At 40.6% G+C, this 11,758-nt stretch overlaps 1 protein-coding gene across 1 annotated transcript in view; it reads right to left on the bottom strand.

The window, feature by feature from the left end:
• acox3 (acyl-CoA oxidase 3, pristanoyl) overlaps positions 1 to 11,758 on the bottom strand; it is a gene marked incomplete in the record, with an annotated part of 494,152 nt that overhangs the window by 469,980 nt on the left and 12,414 nt on the right.

Below are 11,758 nucleotides of genomic sequence, written 5' to 3'. Positions count from 1 at the left end.
ATCACTCTGTGCGCTCTCTAGTTGAACTCATTTCTGAGTACAGCAACACAGCAACCAACAAACTCCAGCAACTCAGCGTCTCAGCTTCTTGCAACTCTCCAGCCTCTTGCATGAACTGGGAAGTTGCCACATTTTAAATGGGTCGACTTCCGGGTCATTTGAGAGCTTTTTGATTGGTCGATGGACCAGAAATAGAGGTGTGGTTTGTGATGTAAGATGTTATCATAAGTCAAGGATTGTTTTAGTGACAACAGAAAGATTATTGTAGGACTTCAGACTTCGTGGAGTCTCACACTTATAATCTTCTGAAAAAGTTTAAACATGACATCTTTCTCGGTAAACATTTTAGTTGACCGAAAACCGACCTTTAACATACTTACAAACTTGGCTCATTTCAGACAGAAAATCAAGAAATGCATATTAACCTGATTTCTTCTTTGAATGAGGAATAAAAATCATTACTTACTGTTTATGTAAAATAAAAATGAGTAGTTCTCTTCAACCTGTAAACATTGAGTGAACTAACACAATTTTTATTATCAAACATTTGTAAAACAGTGATGATTATAAAAATTGTCTTTTCTGCTTGATTAATTCAAGAAAGAGAGTCACCAGATGGCTCAAACTGTATTCAGATCAATGAAATAACAGTCTCTGTCCATCTGATAGATTTGAGGTCATCAGGGTCAGATCAGGGTCAGATCAGGTTCACTACACATTCCACCCCCGTTTCAGACCCTGGGACAGTTTAAACCATGTTCTCAGCATCTCTAACTCCGGAAAGTGTCAAAAGAATACTTTTATGGTTTGCAAGACAACCGAAGATCCAATAAATCTGAATAATGTGGGAACACCCTTTCTGTGAACCTCAAAAATGGACGTTTGAGTTAACACAGATCACTCAGGATGTCCTGGTATCACCTTGTACCAACCTCCAACCAAACTATCCTTCAACGATCGTAAAAACAGAAAGCCTTGTCTCTGTTCAAAGGAATTCCAGCCTTGACACTTCGGTCACCTTTCCTGAATGCAGAAAATGGACAGACTTTTATTCACATTCCAGAAGAAGTAATACTGTTTTTCTGTAATGAAATAATTGTTTACTGTGAATAACTAAATAAATTGCTATGCATGTTTCTCCTGCAGCTGACAAGAACCTGTGCAGCCCAAAAGTTTACAAACTTGTTTTCTGTTTACAAGGTTAACAAAGTGTTTGTATTGTTTTAACCTCATTTAAAGTTGATAAGTGTCTTAAATGGTTTTATTTGATGACTTTTTCAACAAAGCAGATTAAAATAATACTTTATTTAGTTGATAAAGTTCAGCCCTTCCATTTTGATTGGTTCAAATCGACCACCTCTTTTAAATCAGAGGTGTGGTCAGTTGTTTACAAGAGAGGAAGACCTCTCAGATGAAAGCAGAGAAGATGAGATGAGAGAAGTTGAGCAAGAGAAGACAGGAGGAGAAGGAGTAAGCTTTTAAGATACAACCTACAAAATACTTCCAAGAAGAAAATGAATTTCAACTTTGGCAAAGTTTGATAGAACCCTCTTCAGTGCTCCAGACACCTGCAGTTATCATCATCAGAGTTAACAACAGCTGTCCAGAACTCCAGGAGACGCTCCAGTTGACCATTAGAGACAGTGACCAAACTCGTCTCCTTGATGTCAGGGATGTGAAGGAATTTCCACCTTTACATCAAAAGACCATCTGAGCAGAAAGAGTCTAATATCTGGTATCTTCAGGCAGCCTTTGAATACGACTTCTGGTAGGAACAGCTGATCTGTACTCTGAGGTTGACTTTGGTGTCCAAGAATATAGATTTTAACCAAATTAGTATTACCTCAGTTCTGTAATTATTTTCCCTTAAATTTCAGACCAAATTTTAACTATTGAACGATAAAATGTCTTTCTTTTAGTGAAATTTGCATGATTAATCTGCCCTGCTGAAAATTCCAGTTGTTCCACATTGCATCTTGTTTTGGTTTGGTTAAGCACATAGAATAATTTCATTTATCTGTCATTTCCTGCTAACAAGCTATTTTTACGGTCACGTTAATTTCTATAAAACTCCGGTTGTGAACAAAGCCTTCATTTAAATGTCAGAAATAATTTCCAACAGTTGTTTTTATCATATATATTCAAATAAACATCGCAAAATTGTATTAAAGCGTGTGTGTTTTACTTATGACATCTGAATCCTTCATATAAAAGAACTCACGGTGTAAAAAGGGTAATTCAAGGTAATTAAACAATAACATCTGAATTGATTTTCAGACCTCCAGATTTTCTCTCAGAGCCAAGAGTGGTGCCCCTTCAAAATAAAATTCATAGCAAATTTTTAATAATTATTAACCCTTCCCGCTACACAATAAACACAATACGCCGAACAGCAGCACGGACATGAGGCTGTGTGAAGCATGAACACAGATCAGCTATGGCAAGCCCTTTTAACATAAAATCGAGTAGTCTGACTATCTGTAGTTACATTCTAGATATCTTAAATTGAGTTTTGACTAGGCACAATTACATTTTGACTAGTCAGAATGCTAATTTAAGATATCTTGAATTACATTCTGACTAGTCAGAATAACAATTCAAGATATCTTGAATTACATTTTGACTAGTCAAAATGTAATTCAAGATATCTTGAATGACGTCACTTTATTCGTCATTTGACGGGTCAAACATCCGTAATTACAATTCAAGATATCTCGAATGTAATTATGACTAGTCAGAATGACACTTTTAGATATCTTGAATTAAGAAATGACGCGTAGGACCCGCGGCTGCTACTTAGCTGTTCAAACAGCTGCCTGCAGAATTTTGTGTGGCTGCAATGGCGCTAGCTGTTTCTGGACAACATTGTTAGAAAATGCCACAACTTCCTGTGGCTCTAGTGTTAGTGTTAGACAGTGAGGAAAATGGCTCAGTCTCTGCGCTGTTGTTTTTGTTCAGTTCCTGGTTGTTCTTGTGGGGCAAGAAAACCACCGTATCTGTCCTACCATGCTTTACTGCACTCTCACAGCCTGCTTGAGGCACCATTATTAGTCAGTGTCTTACCTGAGAGAAGATTGGCTGGCTTTTGGATTTTTGTATGTGAATGTGAGGCCCATGTTTGTTTGTTTTGCAATTCTTAAGTATTATTCATATTTATTTTTGTTAATTTCATATTTATATTCCAGGTTGAAGGTGACAGTTGAGTCTTGTGTAGGTTCTGTTCCACAGTGCTTACTTGTAAACAAACCCAAGTGTCTTTTCTGTGTATAAATGATGTCCTTGGGTGAAAGTCCTAAGGTGGTGTTGCAGTAAGTTTATAAAATAAAAATAACATCCATACCCAAGCTTGTCACATGTATGTAAATTGTTCTAGTGTTACGTAGTTACCGGTAGATAGTTTGTTTTGAATTATTTTAAACATTCTTCAATTAAAACACACTTGAGCAGCATACTGTACTGTTTTTTTTTATTTGTGGATTGATTCAGTTGAATTACAAGGAAAACAAGTGCAATTTACAATATCTAGTAAAAACAAAAAACATTTAACTATTTAAGTTAACATTTTATAACCGTACACTATAAATTGATAGTGGATTATAGATATTTTATCAAATTATGTAATTTCAAATTAAATAAATTGGCACATTTATGTATTTTTCATGAATAACTATTTACAGTATTTACATCTAAAAAGTTAAGTCTGGTCCTCTGGACATTCAAAAAACCAAAACAAACAAAAAAAAAGAAGGTAGAAACGTTTCGTCTTTCATCCGAAAGGCTTCTTCAGTCTGAGGTGCTGCTCAAAGTCAAAGTCACTTTTATTGTCAAAAACTGCAACATGTACAGGACATACACAGGATTGAAATTACATTTCTCTCAGACCCCGGTGCAACAATAACCATTTAACATTAAAACATTTATTAAACATAAGCATAAAATGAAGTAATAAATGGTTCACACATTTACACATGGTTGTCAGCAGCAAACTGGTTGATCCACCCTGAGAAGGTGCTATTTAAGAGACTGAGCTGAATACAGCACCTCAGACTGAGGAAGTCTCTCGGATGAGAGACGAAACATTTCTACTTTTTGTGTGTGTTTTGTTGTTTTGCTTTTTGAATGTCCAGAGGACCAGACTTACCTTTTTTTAGATTTTCCTACCTGGATCATTGAGCAGCATCAGGATACAGTATTTACAGTGATTCACACAGACTGAGACTGATTAAAAATATGAAGGAACAAAAGGGTGATTTATAAATTTTATGTTTCTTGCTGCATTGATATAAACACATGGATGAAGGTGTTGAAGTAAAACATGTCCAGTTTAGACTTCATCTGATCAATCAATCAATCAATCATCAATCCATTCATCACACCATACCCGTTCAACAGTTATTGTTTAGTGTACCCCCTGATCATCTGAGCTGTCAGTGCTGTCAGCAGACTCCTCCTCTGCATTTCCTCTGTAAGCAACACGGAAAGTGGAAACAGCTAGCAGTAAGCCTGGGTTGTCGAAGCTGTACCCACGCGGGACATCTGGACTGCTCCCTGGTTCTGGCCTGTACTTCATGTGACACTTGCAGAGACTGAAGGTGCATAAGTTGATCAAGTGTGGACACAAAACACATGTTGGGAAGACTATGCAGCATCGAAGGAAGAGCAGGGAGGTCTGGAGCCATGTGGTGCAGAATGATGCTACGCAGGACTTCTCAGGTGGGCACTGGTGAGACCTCAGTGAGCCCTGTGGCACAGGACCAAGTCTGGATGGTACCAGCTCCAAAGCTGAGAGACCATCTCTAGGATAAGTGTGATAAGTGGTTGGGACTCCAGCTGGTGGTTTTTCTCCCGATGCCAGGATGTCAGGATCTGGAAGTGGTCCTACAAACACACGAGTGACAGAATCACAATAAGTTCTGACAAAGGAAACATGGACATAAAAACATTAACCCAAAGGTTATACCTGTGAAAGCTCTGTAAAGCGTGGAGTGCAAACATCTTTTCACCACAGTTTTGGGCTTTCACACGACCACCACCTCGCTGGCAGGTTCAGGATGGATTCCCTTACAAGAAATAAACATAAAAATACGTCAAAATAAAAAATAAATAAATGTAAAGAGACAAATGAGCAATTTGGTAGGACACAATGAGACAGATCTGAGAGTTAAGATTTTTACTTAACTTGCAAATATTACTAATTCATAGAGGTTGAACCTGCATTTATTCATTACCTACAAAAACAAACAATTCTAAACAAGTTAGGAGAGAAAAATATATTTGACACAAGTAATATTGAGACTATGACAAATTTCACATGGCACTAATAATATACAGGTGGGAAAGTTATTACAATTGTTGTGATGAGAATCATAACCATCATATACTAAATAATATAACAGAAAAGAATGTGTTCCACTCTTATTTTATTTTTTTTACCTGTGTTCTTTGTCTGTGTCATCTTTGTAAATCTCTTGTGCGGGCCAGTACAGGAGGACCAGTTGGCAGCTGGAGTTGGGAGTAGTGGGCAGTCTGGTGTCAATAAACCAGGTGTCTGTGGCGATGATACATGAACAGACCACCAGCCTTACGAAGAATGAAGCCTGATCAAAAGTTCTCCTCAGCCACATAAGGACTGAACCCCTGCTTTAAATCCAGCTAAGAATGATAATGTGTAACCAAAAGTGTTTTACTGTTTTAATAATATGTAACCAAACTGTTTTACTAATAATCAACACATAATCAAGTGATGGAAGTATTAATCTTTAAGAAATTGTATAATCCTTTGTATGATTGTGTGAGATGGTAAGGTAAAGAGGCCTCATGTAACAGAGAGACATGTCTGAGCATGTCCACCTAAGAACAAGTCTGGACATGCCTCGAGCCATAGAGGAAAACAAGAAGTCACAAGGTTTAAGCACGACTCATCTCATGATGACTCATCTTTGAGCAAAACAAGTTCTGGAAAGTACCAGAAATCTGGTTTGAACCGGTTAAGGTGCAAAGCAACAGAGAAGTTACTGGAAAAGAAATGATGTAATTTTCCATAACCCCTCCTTAAGAGGAGGAGGGATGAATGAGTCTTTAAATACAGATTGACCAGAACAATACTGGGTCAATGCAAAGCTGGAGCTGAACTGGAAGAGCTGAGCAGAGAGAATTACAGGCGAGGGGCAGCTCATCAGGATCAGAAGGAGCCCAAAAAGAAGATTGGATTTTACCAGTTTTGAGATGATGATGGAAGTTAACTCTTTTCTTCATTGACATGGGATTGGATGTAAGCTTTCTTTTCGTCAACACTCGAACTGGATGAGTTTCCTACTTCTAAAATTGCATGACCTGGGCCCGTCCAAACTCTGATCTTCTAATTTGGAAATAGTTACACTTGCCTCAGAGGCCGGCCTGTGTCTCTCCCCTAGAGAACAGGAAATTTGCCCTTACCCCCACGAGTGTCTCACTAAGGGGCATTCCAAAATCATGGTAAGCGGACGACCTCATTCTTACTCTGCTCTAATTAAATTGTTTCATCAAATTGGAAGAACAGCATACAGAATAAATTTGGGAGTACTAAATTGGCTACTAGTGAGATTTGCTCGAAGGTGTTTCTGGTTCATGAGGGAGCTGAGAGAGAACATTTTTTGGCTTGAGTTGTGAAAGGTTTATGTGAAGGCAGTATCTGTAAACCCTCAAGGGCTCTTGAGGTTTAGAATTTCCACAGATAGTAGTCATCGCCTTGTTTAGGGAAGAAAGTGTATCCTATGTACTCATGATAAATTACTCATTATAAAATTGTGCCTGTTGCTGTACCCCTGCGCAAACTATTGATTAAAAGCAAAGCAAAACGTACAAATCTGGACTATTATTTCACCCTTAAAGAGCAAAATATGGAAAGCTTGGTTCACTAAACAACATCGAGAACAGGAGGTTTTAGTAAAGGTTTCCTAGCTGATAAACAACATCCTTGTGCCCGTTTCCAGGGCCCTAAAGATTACCAGAACAGTTAACAATTGCAACGCTAAAGTGAGAGGTGAGCGGCCACAACGCGAGTTTCTCTGGACCAGAAGATCCATCCCGGCTGCTTGAAGGATCGAGGTACAGAGTGAGATCAGGGTGTGACTCACGGATTTAAGGTCGTTAATATTCTGGATGAATCACCTCACCGCAGCCTTAACGAGGCTACTTTAGACAGCTACAGGTAATACCACGGCGCTGAAGTGAGTTTCCGGACCCCTTGGAGGAGAGGCTGCAGGCAAAGGTGTTATCGCTACCTCCAGTGGTTACCTTTGCCCATCGGAAAGCAGACACTGGTAAAAAAAAAAAGTGCAACTACATGGTTACAAAAACCTTCACCAGCTGCACTTCTGCAGAAATAAGCCAACATTTCTTTTTTCAACACCCAGTGAGATCTAAAATAGATCTGTTTTTAGCACACACACACACACACACATATATATAATTAATACTTGTTATAACATATTTAGCTTTAAACAAGTAATAGATTGTAGATTGATTCACTTAACACATCACCTTACATATACACAGCACGCTACATACACATAAACATATGTTTGGCACTAATGGAACCTCATAAAAATATAATTAAAGATTTTATATCATGTCTGTCTCAAACACTCCAAATAATGTAGCACACTAAATTAAGCTTCTTTATTACGATGTTTATGCGCTTCATATGTTGTAGCTAACGGTTAGCTTGCTAAGCTACGTCTTTTCTTACCTTGACAGCTGTGGAGATTTTCTTCAAGGAAAAACTTTTATCCTTTCAAGTTTATTAGTTCGAGAATTCGCCGCTGCGATTTCCTCCTCAGCAGTGAAAGAAAAGATTGGCAAATTAAGCAAAGATGTTGAAAAGAGAGACATTTCTCCTTAGTGCAAAAACTCGCAAAGCAGGAAGTGTCGGTTTCCGGTTGTCGTGAAAAAGACGTCGCAAAAGAGTATTCTTGTTGCAGATACAATAAATAATCCGAGCTGCCGCGCTAAAAATCATGTTAAAAATACGAGCGTTGTGTTGGACTGACCTGATTTTGCAGATTATAAAATAAAAAGGCTACAATGCCTTATGATTTTTCCGCCAAAATGCTACGTAAATCTGTGACGTTTTGACTAGTCAGAATAACAATTCAAGATATCTTGAATGTCATTCTGACTAGTCAAAATGTGAATTCAAGATATCTTAAATAGAAAAGCCGTCTACATGATAAAATATTCAAGATATCTTGAATTCATTTTGAGATATCTTAAAAGGAATTTTGACTAGTCATAAGTACAGTTCTAGATATCTGTAAGTTAGTTTTGCCTAGTCGTTATTTGCTTTCAAGATATCTACAATTTAATTTGCACTAGTCAAAACTTCATTTGTGATATCTACAAATACATTTAAGATATCTTGAATAATGACGTAATTTAAGATATCTTTAATTGTAATTATGACTAGTCAGAACTAAAAGTGAGATATCTTGAAAGCAAATAATGACTAGTCAAAATTAACTTAGAGATATCTAGAACTGTATTTTTGACTAGTCAAAATTCAGTTCAAGATATCTTGAATTGAAGCCTCCATACAACTCAATGGTAAATCTGACGTCATTATGACTAGTCAGAATGTAATTAGAGATATCTTAAATGAGTATTTTGACTAGTCAAAATGCAATTCAAGATATCTTAAATAACCAATATGTCTAGTCAAAACTCAGTTTCAGATATCTGGAATGTAAGCGTGGTGAATCCTATTTTATGTTAAAAGGGCTTGCCATAGTCAGGAGCAACATGAAACAGATCAGCAACAACAAGAAACAGATCAGCAGCAACATGAAACAAATCTGCAGCAACATGAACACAGATCAGCAGCAACAAGAAAAAGATTAGCAGCAACATGAAACAGATCAGCAGCAGCATAATGTGATTTTTCACAGTGATTATCCTGGTTATATATTCATAAGGCTGCACAAACTAACATTCATGTTGCTGTTTGACGTATTTTGATTGTTTACTGCTATTAGTGCTTAGTGTATTATTAGTAGATGTTTTTTTGTTGATATTTTTCTTAGTTCATATTTTAGATCTTATCACTATTTTTCTTTTACATTTTATTGTTGTCAGTAACTGGGACCCTGTTTACATAATTTTATCCCACCACATGTTCAACATGTGGTGCATATTCAGTATTTATTTAACATTTTATTTTTTTACTTTAAAAATAAAATAAAAGCAAGTCCTTATCGGCACAAATAAAGTGATGTGGAACATGTTGCATCTGCTCTTACCAAGCACAGAAGGCTGCAGTGTTGTGCGGCTCTGTCAGGTGCAGGTGGGCTGCAAGCCTGCCACGGAGATCTGTCAGTTGCAGACTCCACTGATGGAGCAGGGGCAGAAGCCGGGAGGCTTGGAGGGTTTAATGTGGAGTTTAGAGATGAACTGACACATGCTGAAATACGTTCTGAATAAAAGACAGTGAGAAACGTGAACGGAGGACATTTAGCGTTTATGTAAATTAGCTTAGCATCGTAGCACCAATGTTGTCCTATTATGGCGTCAGCCTCTTTTGTTAGTTAAAAATATGTTCAGAACCGATGGGATAAGTAACTTAAAATATGTTTAAAGTTAGAAAACACTCACCATTTTCTATAAATGATTCAAGTAGAGCAGTGGCTGTGTCAAAACTACACTCCAATCGCTCCATCTAGCTCGCTTCGACTTTTTTCGTCAGCCACCAAGCACAACAACACCTGCATTTCTGCATTTGACCACGGCTTTGACATTATTGTTCTATTTCGTATAGGCTTCGCCCTTTAAGAGCTGTCGCTTAGTGGGTTTATCCCGTTATGCGGAGCATTACACTGAAAAATTTAGTCCACGCCCACCTGCTGTGTGGGCCCCACCCGGTCCGTATAAATTATGTTAAGAGCGGAAAATCGGCTCTCATTTTTTCTTCAGCAAGCTAATAGCACTGACAGAAGAACGAAGAAGGAAAGTTGTGTAGATTATCAACCTTTGTTGAGAATGCTTGGCCCGGCAGTCGACCTCCGGTCGTCCGGTGAGTTCTCCTCCCCGAGGAGAAACTGACGAGCAGTCTTATTTCAAGGTAAGCGCCGAGGAATATTTCTCAGTGACAGGTCACTACACGCTGGACAACGCCATCTTGTAATTTTCCTCTTATCGCCGACCCTCGGAGCGAATCAAATGGTTCCTCCGGGACAGGCGGCGCTCAGCTGCAGCCCCCCGCTGCTCATTCCCTCCTGGAGAGCGTAGTGTCGGTGGAGGGGGGCTGAGTGAATGCTCACCCCATCCCACCTTGTTTCGCATCGGCGATCACACCGCTCCCGGCCGACGGCGCCCTCAGGGGTTGCCCGGCGTAACCCAGGAGGCGGCTGACATGAAGGGACCCTTTTTTACGTCCCATGCCTTTCCCGCCAGTTCGTATGATCCGGCGGGAAGGTTGTTTACTGGGTTCCATTCCGGCTCACCATCTTGATCCATATGGCCTCGTGTTCCCAACAGGACGTCCTACGGGCGAGGCCACAGACGGTTATTTCCTGGTAGATTGGGGGGCCGATCTTCACAGTCCGCACCCATCTCCAGAGCAGGGGTTCACTGAGCGGAAAGTCCCTCCGTGCCCCCTGGAGCCGAGCCTGATGGAGGCTTCATTGGAGCAAAATGTCGAGGTGGACCAGCGTCCCGTGCCTCTGGTTAGCAAAACCGAGACGGTGACACCGTTCTCCAACTAAGCTCACCAGCATGTGTTCCACACGGCCGCAGCGAACAACACGTTACGCTGTTGGCGTACACGTTCAGAGGCGGGAAGAGACGGTGGCCCTCTGTCCTTCGGCTCACTCCGCTCTCGTAGCGGCTGCTTGCTAACGACGCTGTCGGCCCCTGCAGTACGCTCCGTCTACGGGGCAGCTGACGTCATCCTCAACCGGTGCGCCTTTTTTGCTGTCTGCCGCCCCGTATCGCAGCCGGAGAACGAGGTCCCAGAGTTTCTCCTGGCTCGTCACTCCACCTTCCTCTCAAGAGAGCTGCAGGAGCTTTGTTGGAGGTCCTCTTTTCATCAGCGAGAGATCATTTCAAGATGCTCCACGGCTGCACAATGCCTCCCCAGCTCTGCTACGCCAGCCCCTCCCGTCAGACGTCCCCGGCATCCGGAAGTTCATATTTTTTCCCGGACTTCGCCACAGGGGGCCCTCCAGGACAACAAACAGAGCTCAAGGGAAGGTAACCAGGTGTCGGGTTGTTGGAGGTGTGTTGATGACAGATGTGAAATAACATCATTTTATGATGAAGTGTCCTTTAGCCAGGCTGTCAGCATGGTTTATCTGACAAGCGGCCCCATCACACACACTCATCACGAATGAGCCTTTTTAAGGTTGCTTTTCATTCACTGTCAGCGGTGCCGATACGCGCTCCCGCGGCATGAAAGCGCGCACACAGCTCTCAGCGCCCGCCGTTCACGTCAACGTTAACATAAGACCGCGGTACGAGCCCAGCAACGTATCTCGCTCTCGGCAGGAGCAACACACGTTTTTTCATCGCAGTGGTGTCAAACGCGCGCTCCCACGGCGTCAGCAGGTTCACAAGCCTCACAGCTGCCCTGCTCCTGCATCCTCAAAGAAGGTTTTCTGAATTAATACTGCAGCTCGTGGAATCACTCAAAAGTTCACGTGACTCGCAGCCAAGAATGAACGTGTTTTTGCAGACCGAATCAGTGGTAACCTCGCTCCACCGATGCCGCGCGCTGCTTCCTGACCGC

This window comes from Nematolebias whitei, chromosome 1, assembly GCF_014905685.2.
Source record: "Nematolebias whitei isolate Nwh7 chromosome 1, NemWhi1, whole genome shotgun sequence".
NCBI classification, from domain to species: domain Eukaryota; kingdom Metazoa; phylum Chordata; class Actinopteri; order Cyprinodontiformes; family Rivulidae; genus Nematolebias; species Nematolebias whitei.
The sequence above is the reverse complement of the archived record's forward strand: the minus strand, read 5'-3'. Positions and strand labels throughout refer to the sequence as shown.